Genomic DNA, 8,695 nt, shown 5'->3' with positions numbered 1-8,695 from the left:
CATCCAGAGGAGTTATGGCTAAAGCTTACACCCGTAAGGGCAGTCGCAAGAAGCTGAACAAGTAAAGCTTACGGTCCATCGCTTACGGCCATATATTAAACAGTAACACAAACAAATGACCTTACAGATGTAACTTACATCCATAAGTCTTCCCGTAAGGCTCACGGCCATCTTTTCCAGCTCCCTTGTAGCACGTCCTTACACCCGTAAGTAACTCGTAAGCAGCAGGGTATAAATAGAACTTTTTTAGGGTATTTTTGGTTTTTTTTTTTGGGTGTTTCTTGGAGGCGAAGTTAGGCAAGAGAAGAGATGAATCTCCGGCACTTAGGCGGCGGTTTCAAGGGGGATTTGGATTAACATTCAAATAGACTAAAGATCATAGTCGTTAAGTTCACCTTGGCGCCGTGGGTGGAAACTTTCTTAGGGTTTCTCCTGTAATCCTTCATTGGCATGATTGAGAAGGAGGTTTTCATAGCTTTCATGTTTTCTCCTATTATTGGTATCTTGGATGTTTTCCCTCCATTAATAGAGGGCTAATTTGTAGATGTTTGGGCATAGTTGAACTCTAAGGTTTATGCTTTTAACATTGGTTGTTGGATCTTTGATGCTTTAATTATTTTATTAATTGCAATCATATCTATTTGAATTTAATTGCATGTTTGAATGCTTGGTTACTAACAAGGCAAAATTCCTAACTATCATGTTTTGTATGCTATGTAATAAGAAGAAATTCTCACCTAGCATAGACTTGCGGCAATTCGAGAGGATAGTGAGTATACCTTTGGTTAGGGTACTTTGGAGACTTCATCTCTCTCAATCATTCTAAGTGAGTTAGTGATAAACTTTGTGCTCTTTGCAATCATGTGGAGTGAATTTTAGGAGAAATCACATCTCTACTCTGTATTCGGATTAGGGATAATCTCTCTCTAGAGGGGAGATTATCTACTTAAGATATTGTCATTAGCTCACAGTAAGGTTTCATAAAGTGTTAATGTGATTGTGTGGATGTATGTACTAGCTTTGTACCTATTCAATTCTCTTAGCTTGAGAAATCAGGGTCTAGTATAATTCTGAAAACCTCTCGGGTCAAATAGGATTGCATGCATGAACAATCTTTATCCTACACTTTATAACCCTAGTGGGATGCTCTACCTGGACATCTCTTTCTTCATTGACTTCTCTCCTTTTATTCTCTGTATTTTCTTATCTTTGATTGCTTTTGTTCACACACACAACATTCGATTACTTAGGCTATTTTTCAGGTTTAAGGTTACTACCAGTATTCACTTTATTCCCTATGGACGGATACTATGCTTTTACGCACTTTATTACGTGATCAACATGTACACTTGCGTCCCTATTAGTAAGCTGCCTGTAAGCCACCTAGTTTGTCTTATTTTTGTTCAATCGATGCTGAGAGAGCTTCAACTTCTTTGTTGAAGGGCTGGAATGCTTTTTTTGGTTCTTTCTCATCTTTAAGTGCTGCCTAGCCTGAGAATGCAAAACACGCTAAATTTAGCATCTAATTCTATAATATAATCCCAATACAAGACAAATGAATATACAAAATGATATGAAATATATGGATGTTGTACACTCACAATGTACAAGTAGGCCCAACTCAGCTACAAGAAGCACTGAATCAAGTCAATTTGCTGAGTAATTTATTGAAATGGAACAACAAGCGCAACAAATGAAGGAAGAGCGTGAGCAAGAACATGCTCAGTATAATGCTCTTCTTAGTTTGCAAAATAAGTTTCCTTGAGTTAATATCGCAGGAGTTAACATAGGTGGCTTAACTTTGCAATCTCAGGAATTTAGAAATTCCAAATATTATTGTATTTATATTTATCTTCTTATAATTTTATTTTAATTACAATATCATTTTTCTTAGGATTAGTAGCGACATTGGTGACACATTGTATTGGAGATTGGAGAATTTTTTATTTTCTTTTGGGTGTTATGTTATGGTTTTATTTAAAGCAAGAATCTTAAAGTTAAATATCCCTTTGGTTATTGTTGATTTTCATTTGTATAATGGTTGGAATGACAAAAATGTTTATAACTTCTAATTTGTTTTAGATTATTGAACATTATCAACTATTTATATGTTTGTGTATGTTCTATTGTGTATATATATTGATATAATTGGATGTTCAAAACTTGCAATAGTAATTCCAGGTGCATTACTAGCATTTATTTGAAAAAAATGGCACCAAAACCAAATGCTCAATTTAAAAAATTCTGTATAAAAAATAATGAATAAATAAATTCATGGGGTTTATAGCCCAAATGCTGGCAACCTGCTTCCATCCCAAGTTAGCGGCATTAAACAAATAAGTACTGGTAATTTAATAGCATTTTATTGAAAAACGCCACTTGAAAAGTTGTCAATGAAGTTCATGACACTTATTTAACTAAACAGCGCTATATTAGCGGCATTTCTTCAAATAAATGTTAGCTAAGTGCACAACACTTTTTCTATAAATGCTGCCAAATTAGCGGTGCTTATTGAAAAAGCACTTATTTGAAAAATAATGCTAAATTACCAATGCTTATAGAAAAGGCGCCATGAACTTCCCTAATGTAAGCATCAGTGTCACTTTGCCCGACATTTTCTAGAATCATCGGTATGTTATTTAGTGGCATTTATAAACACTATAAAGTATATAAAAAAAAACAAACAAACTAAGGGGAAGGTTCCCTATTGTGTTGTGTCAGTGTTACTCAGCAGACTACTTTGTGTTGTGGTAAAGGTATCTGGTGTTGCCCCTGATTGTTCCATGAGAAATTAGGATGATTTCTCCATCTAGTGTTGTAAGTATTACTGTAGGGGTTCCCTTGTGGTCATAAAGCACTACCAACAAAATTTTCTTGCTTGTTGAGTCCATGCGCTGCTCAAATAATCAGTCAATTGGTAACCATGTGTTCACCCCCCGGTTGGCTTAGAAATTGGTTTTCCTCGTGAATTCCATTGGTAATTGTCCATGGTTATCTCCTCAATCAATTTCTTGGTTGTCTTTGGGGTCTTACTAAGTGATCCTCCTACTGCTAAATCATTCAACTGCCTAGTTTTTTATTATGTCCTTGATGAAAAATCTGAACTTCCACTCCTTGGGGAGTTTATGATGTGGACACCTCCTCAAGAGGTCCTTGAACCTCTCCCATGTCTCAAACAATGATTTGGCATCCACCTGAGTGAATGAAGTGATCTCTTGCCTAAGCTTTGTAGTCTGACCTAGAGGAAAATATCGGGTAAGGAATGCTTTGACTAACTGCTCCCAAGTGGTGATAGATGCTTAAGGAAACGCTTGGAGTCACTATTTAGCTTGTCCTTTTAATAACAATGGGAACAATCTCAATTGAATAGCACGTTGGCTTAGCATAATGAGATAAAGTCCTCTAACGATTTCCCTGTTTTGCCATCATACCAGCATATTCTAATTCTACCCTTACTGTTAATGAACCTGTCTCACTCAACAATGTAGTCCATAATCATGTTCCAATTAAACATTCAACATTGATGTCATTTTCCATAATCCTTGATGACTTACTTTTTGGCATGCACTGAAAATAAACAAGAAAACACAAATCATAATATTGAATAAAAGAAGAAAAGTAAGAAGCAAGAAAGAAAAAGATGGCTAATTTGATGGAATGAAAGAAGTGTTCCTAATATCTCTAAAGTCCTCAGCAATAGTGCCAAAAACTTGATAGGGACTAATGTCACCTATAAAACGTAAGTGCACATGCCGATAATGTAGAATAAAGTGCTAGGAAGCAAGGTTATCGATCCATGAGAAACTAGAGAATACTAGTACTAATTCTAAAGCTGTTAAGTAACCTAATCAAAGTTATGAGTAATAAATCTAAAACAGAAACTAAGATCTAGAGAAAATATAAAATTCGTGCAAAATAAGCATTAAACTAGAGTATTCGGGCATAAACTTGCACTAGGGTTTTGTTAAGTCAAAACAAGGTTACACAAAGTCTTGTAATCTAGTTGAACCCAGAGATTTCTTAATTCATATTATCCCATTTCTCAAGGTAAACAATAAATAGTCCAACAAGGCGCTGATATAGACTAACCTATGACTGACTACATTACACTCCATGAACTCTATCCCGAGGAAATAAGGATTCAAGGAATAGTCAATCCCTCTCTCGAGGCTATTGACCCTAATCTCATACAAAGTTAGTTTGGAATCTCTTCCTAATGCTTATTCTTTATGATACACTCTGTATCCTATGTTAACTCACTTTGGCAAACTACTGGGAGAGAAATCTTAATCCCAAAGTACCCTATTTCTAAGGGGACCCATGATCTCCTTCAATTGTGGCATGTCTATACTAGGTGGATCTTTTGATTCATCGCACAAGTACAACAATAATGAATCCTTGGCTTTCTCTATAATAGAATTTAAGAAAATTGAAATGCACAATTGAATTCAATATCAGCAAATTGCAATCAATCAATCAATCAATCAATATAAAAGCTACAAAGTCTACAACCAATGTCAATCAAAATTTAAAACCCCTAAGTTCTACCCATGCCTAAATACCAAAAAGTTAGTTCTATATTAGAGGAGACCACTCCTACAATCCAATCAATGCAAGGAAAGTAAATAAAAATATTGAAAACTCCCTTCTCTCTTCGCCTCCATGGAGTGAAGATGAATCTCTCACCGATCTTCCACAAACGCCATGGAGAACATTTCTCGATGGTGGATTAGGCTCTTGAAGTTGCCGGATTGCTGAGGAAATGCCTGAGAATCTTCTTGCCCTTCCTTTCTTCTCTCAGCAGTCAAAAGATTCTCCCAAAACTCTCAGTAAAATCTTTTATACCTAACCCCTTACGAGCGTCAGAACAAGGCTATAAGGAGCTAGAGATGTTGGGTCCCACACCTTATGGCCATTTTTAGCCATAAGTTCTTCTTGTAAGGTCTTCAATCTTGGTGTTATGGTCCAGCTTATGACTGTAAGTGTTGGACCGTAAACTTCTCTAAATAGTGCTTGTGACCTTCTCTATGGGCGTGTGTGTTCCCAGTAAACTCTTCTAAATGGCCTTATGGTTACATGAGTAAGTCTAGCTCGTAAGTCCCCCAGTCTAATAGTTGTGCTCCTACTTATGTGTATAAGCCTACCCCCAAAGTTCACTAGCTAAGGTTTATAGCCTTAAGTTGCTGATGTAAGGAAATCATAAGGTGTTCTGTCTGGCATGTTCCCTTATTCTTGATCTTCAGAGAGCTCTATCTTTCTTGATTTGGTTTAACATTGCTTCTTTTGTCTTCCTCCTAATAATTATGCATTTCCCGTACCTGAAATCAAATTTTATACAATGTTAAGCATCGTCTTCCAAATAAACAACAAAATACATGCCAAATAAGTGTATAAAATACTATAAAATTGTGTACAACTATATACTTATCATCTTCTCATCCAATAATACATATGGGAATTTCAAATCAAATGTGCATGTACGCAATGCATTTTGTGTTGGGTATTTTTTCCTTCCACGGTACCTAGGGCTTCTACACTAGAAACTTTTACCTGAATATGTGTTCTATCAATAGCACCAATATAGTCCTATCATTAAATGCTAACTTCATTCTTGATTATGACACACATAGTTGTAGTGAAGTTATAAATCAATAGGTATATAATTACCTCAAAATATGGATAGAATCTATTTCTACTGAATATTTCTGAAGGGATCTGTGAACCATCTAGTTGTATTAGGTATTTGCCTTTAAACTCTATTATAGCTTGTAATGCATTATGAAAAGGACTACAAATAGTCTCACAAGAATGACAAAATAAGAAAGATAGTTCATGATGGGAAACATTATGATCTAATAAATAAAGTGTTTGTGCAACTTAGTCCTTAGCAAATATTTGTAAAGTTGATCTAAGACCTCCCTCTCTAACTAACATATCACACAATTCTATGAAAGGTCTACGACTCATTCTTATCATGTTATGGCATAAATCACTTAGAAACAAATGTGGTATTAGCTCATTTCTTGCTTGGTCTCCTTGAAACAGTATTTTGCGAGTAACTTGACCTCTAGCATGTTTTAGTTTATTCTTACTACTTGAGCCAATTAATTACAATTACAATAACAATAACTTGCACCATTGCTAAATGGTGCAACTGTTACAATTTTATAAAAAAATTGTCCAACAGATTCTTTTCATCAGCCATCTAATAAAAGATAAAGATATAAGAAAAAAGATAAACATAACAAACCTAACCAAGACTTCTAAAAATGTGAATAAAAATGTGAGTTTCAAATTTTTCATTGATTTTTTTTTAAAGCTTCTTGATTTTAATTTATAAAATAGTATTTTGATTTTTCTTATGTACTTTATAGGGAAAGTATATATATTATATAAAGTTATGTAATTAACAAACTTACTCAATAGAAGAAAGATTATAATAAACCAAAGGATTAACTTACACTCTTATAGTTATGGATGAACTTATTATCCAACTATCATTACTTAATGATGATAAGTAGTTGATAGGGACGCGAGTGTACGCACCGATCGCATAATAATAGTGTACATAAAGCAAAGTATCGGTCCACAGAAAAGAAAATGAATACTAGTAATAGTCCTAATTTTGAAAATTAGCCTAAGTGATCGAGTGATATGTGTGTGAACAAAACAGAATAAAGACAAGAAATATAGAGATAAACAGGAGATAAATCAGAGAAAGAGATGATGTCTAGGCATAGTATCCGTCTAGAGTTATAAAGTACAAGACAAAGGTTGTCTAAGTATGCAATCCTATTTGAACCGAGATGTTTTTAGAATTATACTAAACCCTGATTTCTCAAGTGAATAATAACTAAATAGGTGTAGAGCTGATATAGACATCTACACAATCGCATTAACACTCTATGAAACCTCATTGTGAGCTAATGACAATCTCTTAACTAGATAATCTCCCTCAAAGAGAGAAATTACCCCTAATCCAAATACAGAGCAGAGATGCGATTTTTTTTAAAATCTACTCTACATGATTGCAAAGAGCACGGAGATTATCACTAACTCACTCGGGAGAATTAAGGGAGATAGTGTCTCCAAAGTGCCCTAACTAGAGGCTTACTCACAATCCTCTCGAATTGCGGCATGTTTATGCTATGTGGGAATTTATTCTCATCACCAAGCACATCAAACATATGAAAACTAGGGGGCTCTCACCACAATAGCAATCATTCAATAAAAACACGCACTTAGATACAAATAGAAGTGATTGCAATTAAGAAAGCAACTAAAGCATTAAAGATCCAACAACTATTGTCAGTGAAATATATCCTAGGGTTCAACTATGCCCAAACACCATAAAAATTAGTTCTCCATCATTGGAGAACAATAATTCAATCCAAATGAATTAAAATACATGAAGGGAAAAACAAAACTCCCTCAAAGCTCACAATCTCCTTGGATGGATGAAGTTCTTCAAAATTCCCCAAAATCACCACCGAGATCTCTCCACGAACTGTTCCCTTGAAGCTTTGAACCTTCTCCTAACCTCTCCCTCTTGTTTTCTTCCTTCTCTAGTAAGATAATCAAAGGAAAAACCCTCCCAAATTGTCGCCCAAAGAAGGCCAAAGAGTAGAGAAGAAGATTCCCTCAAAAGCCCTAATTTCTGGCCTTTATAACTCAAGAATCGGGGGTTCTTACCGCCTTAACAATTGCCTGTAAGGTTCTCAGGTTGGGACTTACAGCCATAACTATGTTTGTGAATAGTGATTTGTTACATTAATATAAACAATGCACTACTACAGTACCAATATGGCCATAGTCTTACATCCGTAATAGTGCCGTGAGGTTTTCAATTTGGGGCTTACTCACGTAACATGCCCGTAAACAGTGATTTGCTACATTGCCATGAACCGTTTGCTGCTACAGTGAACACTCGTAAGATAGCCCGTAAGTCACCCTAAAAACTCTATTATTCTTTCAAAATTAGCTTAAATCGCCTCAAACTTGTTCCTTTTGATCAATATGTCCTCATTCTAGCCTAAATACGAAATAGAAATGAATTAAGCACCGATTCAATCATATATTCAACAATTACATGCAAAGTGCTATGAATAATAATAATAATAATAATAATAATAATAATAATAATAATAATAATAATAATAATAACAATAATAATAATAATACAATACATTCATTCAAGCACGAATGCTTTATGATGTTGAATATGGGCCAAAGCCAAAGCTTTAAATTATGTTTGATTTGTGTGTTGAAATTAAGAAAACCTTCAAGTATAAAGCCACCATTGGTGAAGCAAATTGCAAATATTCAGTATCACAACTCTCTCGGATTAGGATTAGACAACGAGAGCTACTAATCCTAATAGAGAGATTTACATAATACTAATGTAATCGTAGGGAGAGTGATTAGAAAGATTTCATTCTTTCTATAGGATTAGATGCTACTAGCCTTGAGAAAAGTATTAGCACAATCAATGAGCCTCCATGGTCCAAAACAAACTAACCTTCATCCTGTATAGAGTTCAATTGCAATTAAAGTTCTGGGGAAGGTGGAGGGGGTCCTTGTCCAGATGACACATTTCATGATTGATTATCTCTCAATTATTTAATGAATTTTCAATAATTAGACCCGCTAGTTTTTCTCTTAATTCAATTCTTCCATCTACTATTGTTTGTGTCAG

The 8,695-nt window shown here is 34.8% G+C and overlaps 1 non-coding gene across 1 annotated transcript; it reads left to right on the top strand.

Annotated features, from left to right (window-relative positions):
- The first annotated feature begins 3,120 nt into the window (after window positions 1-3,120).
- LOC120250824 lies at window positions 3,121-3,227 on the top strand. Its single transcript, XR_005533159.1, has one exon. It is a non-coding gene; the product is annotated as a small nucleolar RNA R71 (small nucleolar RNA).
- Window positions 3,228-8,695: the final 5,468 nt, after the last annotated feature.

Source organism: Dioscorea cayenensis, chromosome 19 (genome assembly GCF_009730915.1).
Source record: "Dioscorea cayenensis subsp. rotundata cultivar TDr96_F1 chromosome 19, TDr96_F1_v2_PseudoChromosome.rev07_lg8_w22 25.fasta, whole genome shotgun sequence".
Taxonomy (NCBI): domain Eukaryota; kingdom Viridiplantae; phylum Streptophyta; class Magnoliopsida; order Dioscoreales; family Dioscoreaceae; genus Dioscorea; species Dioscorea cayenensis.
This window is presented reverse-complemented; position numbering and strand designations above follow the sequence as displayed.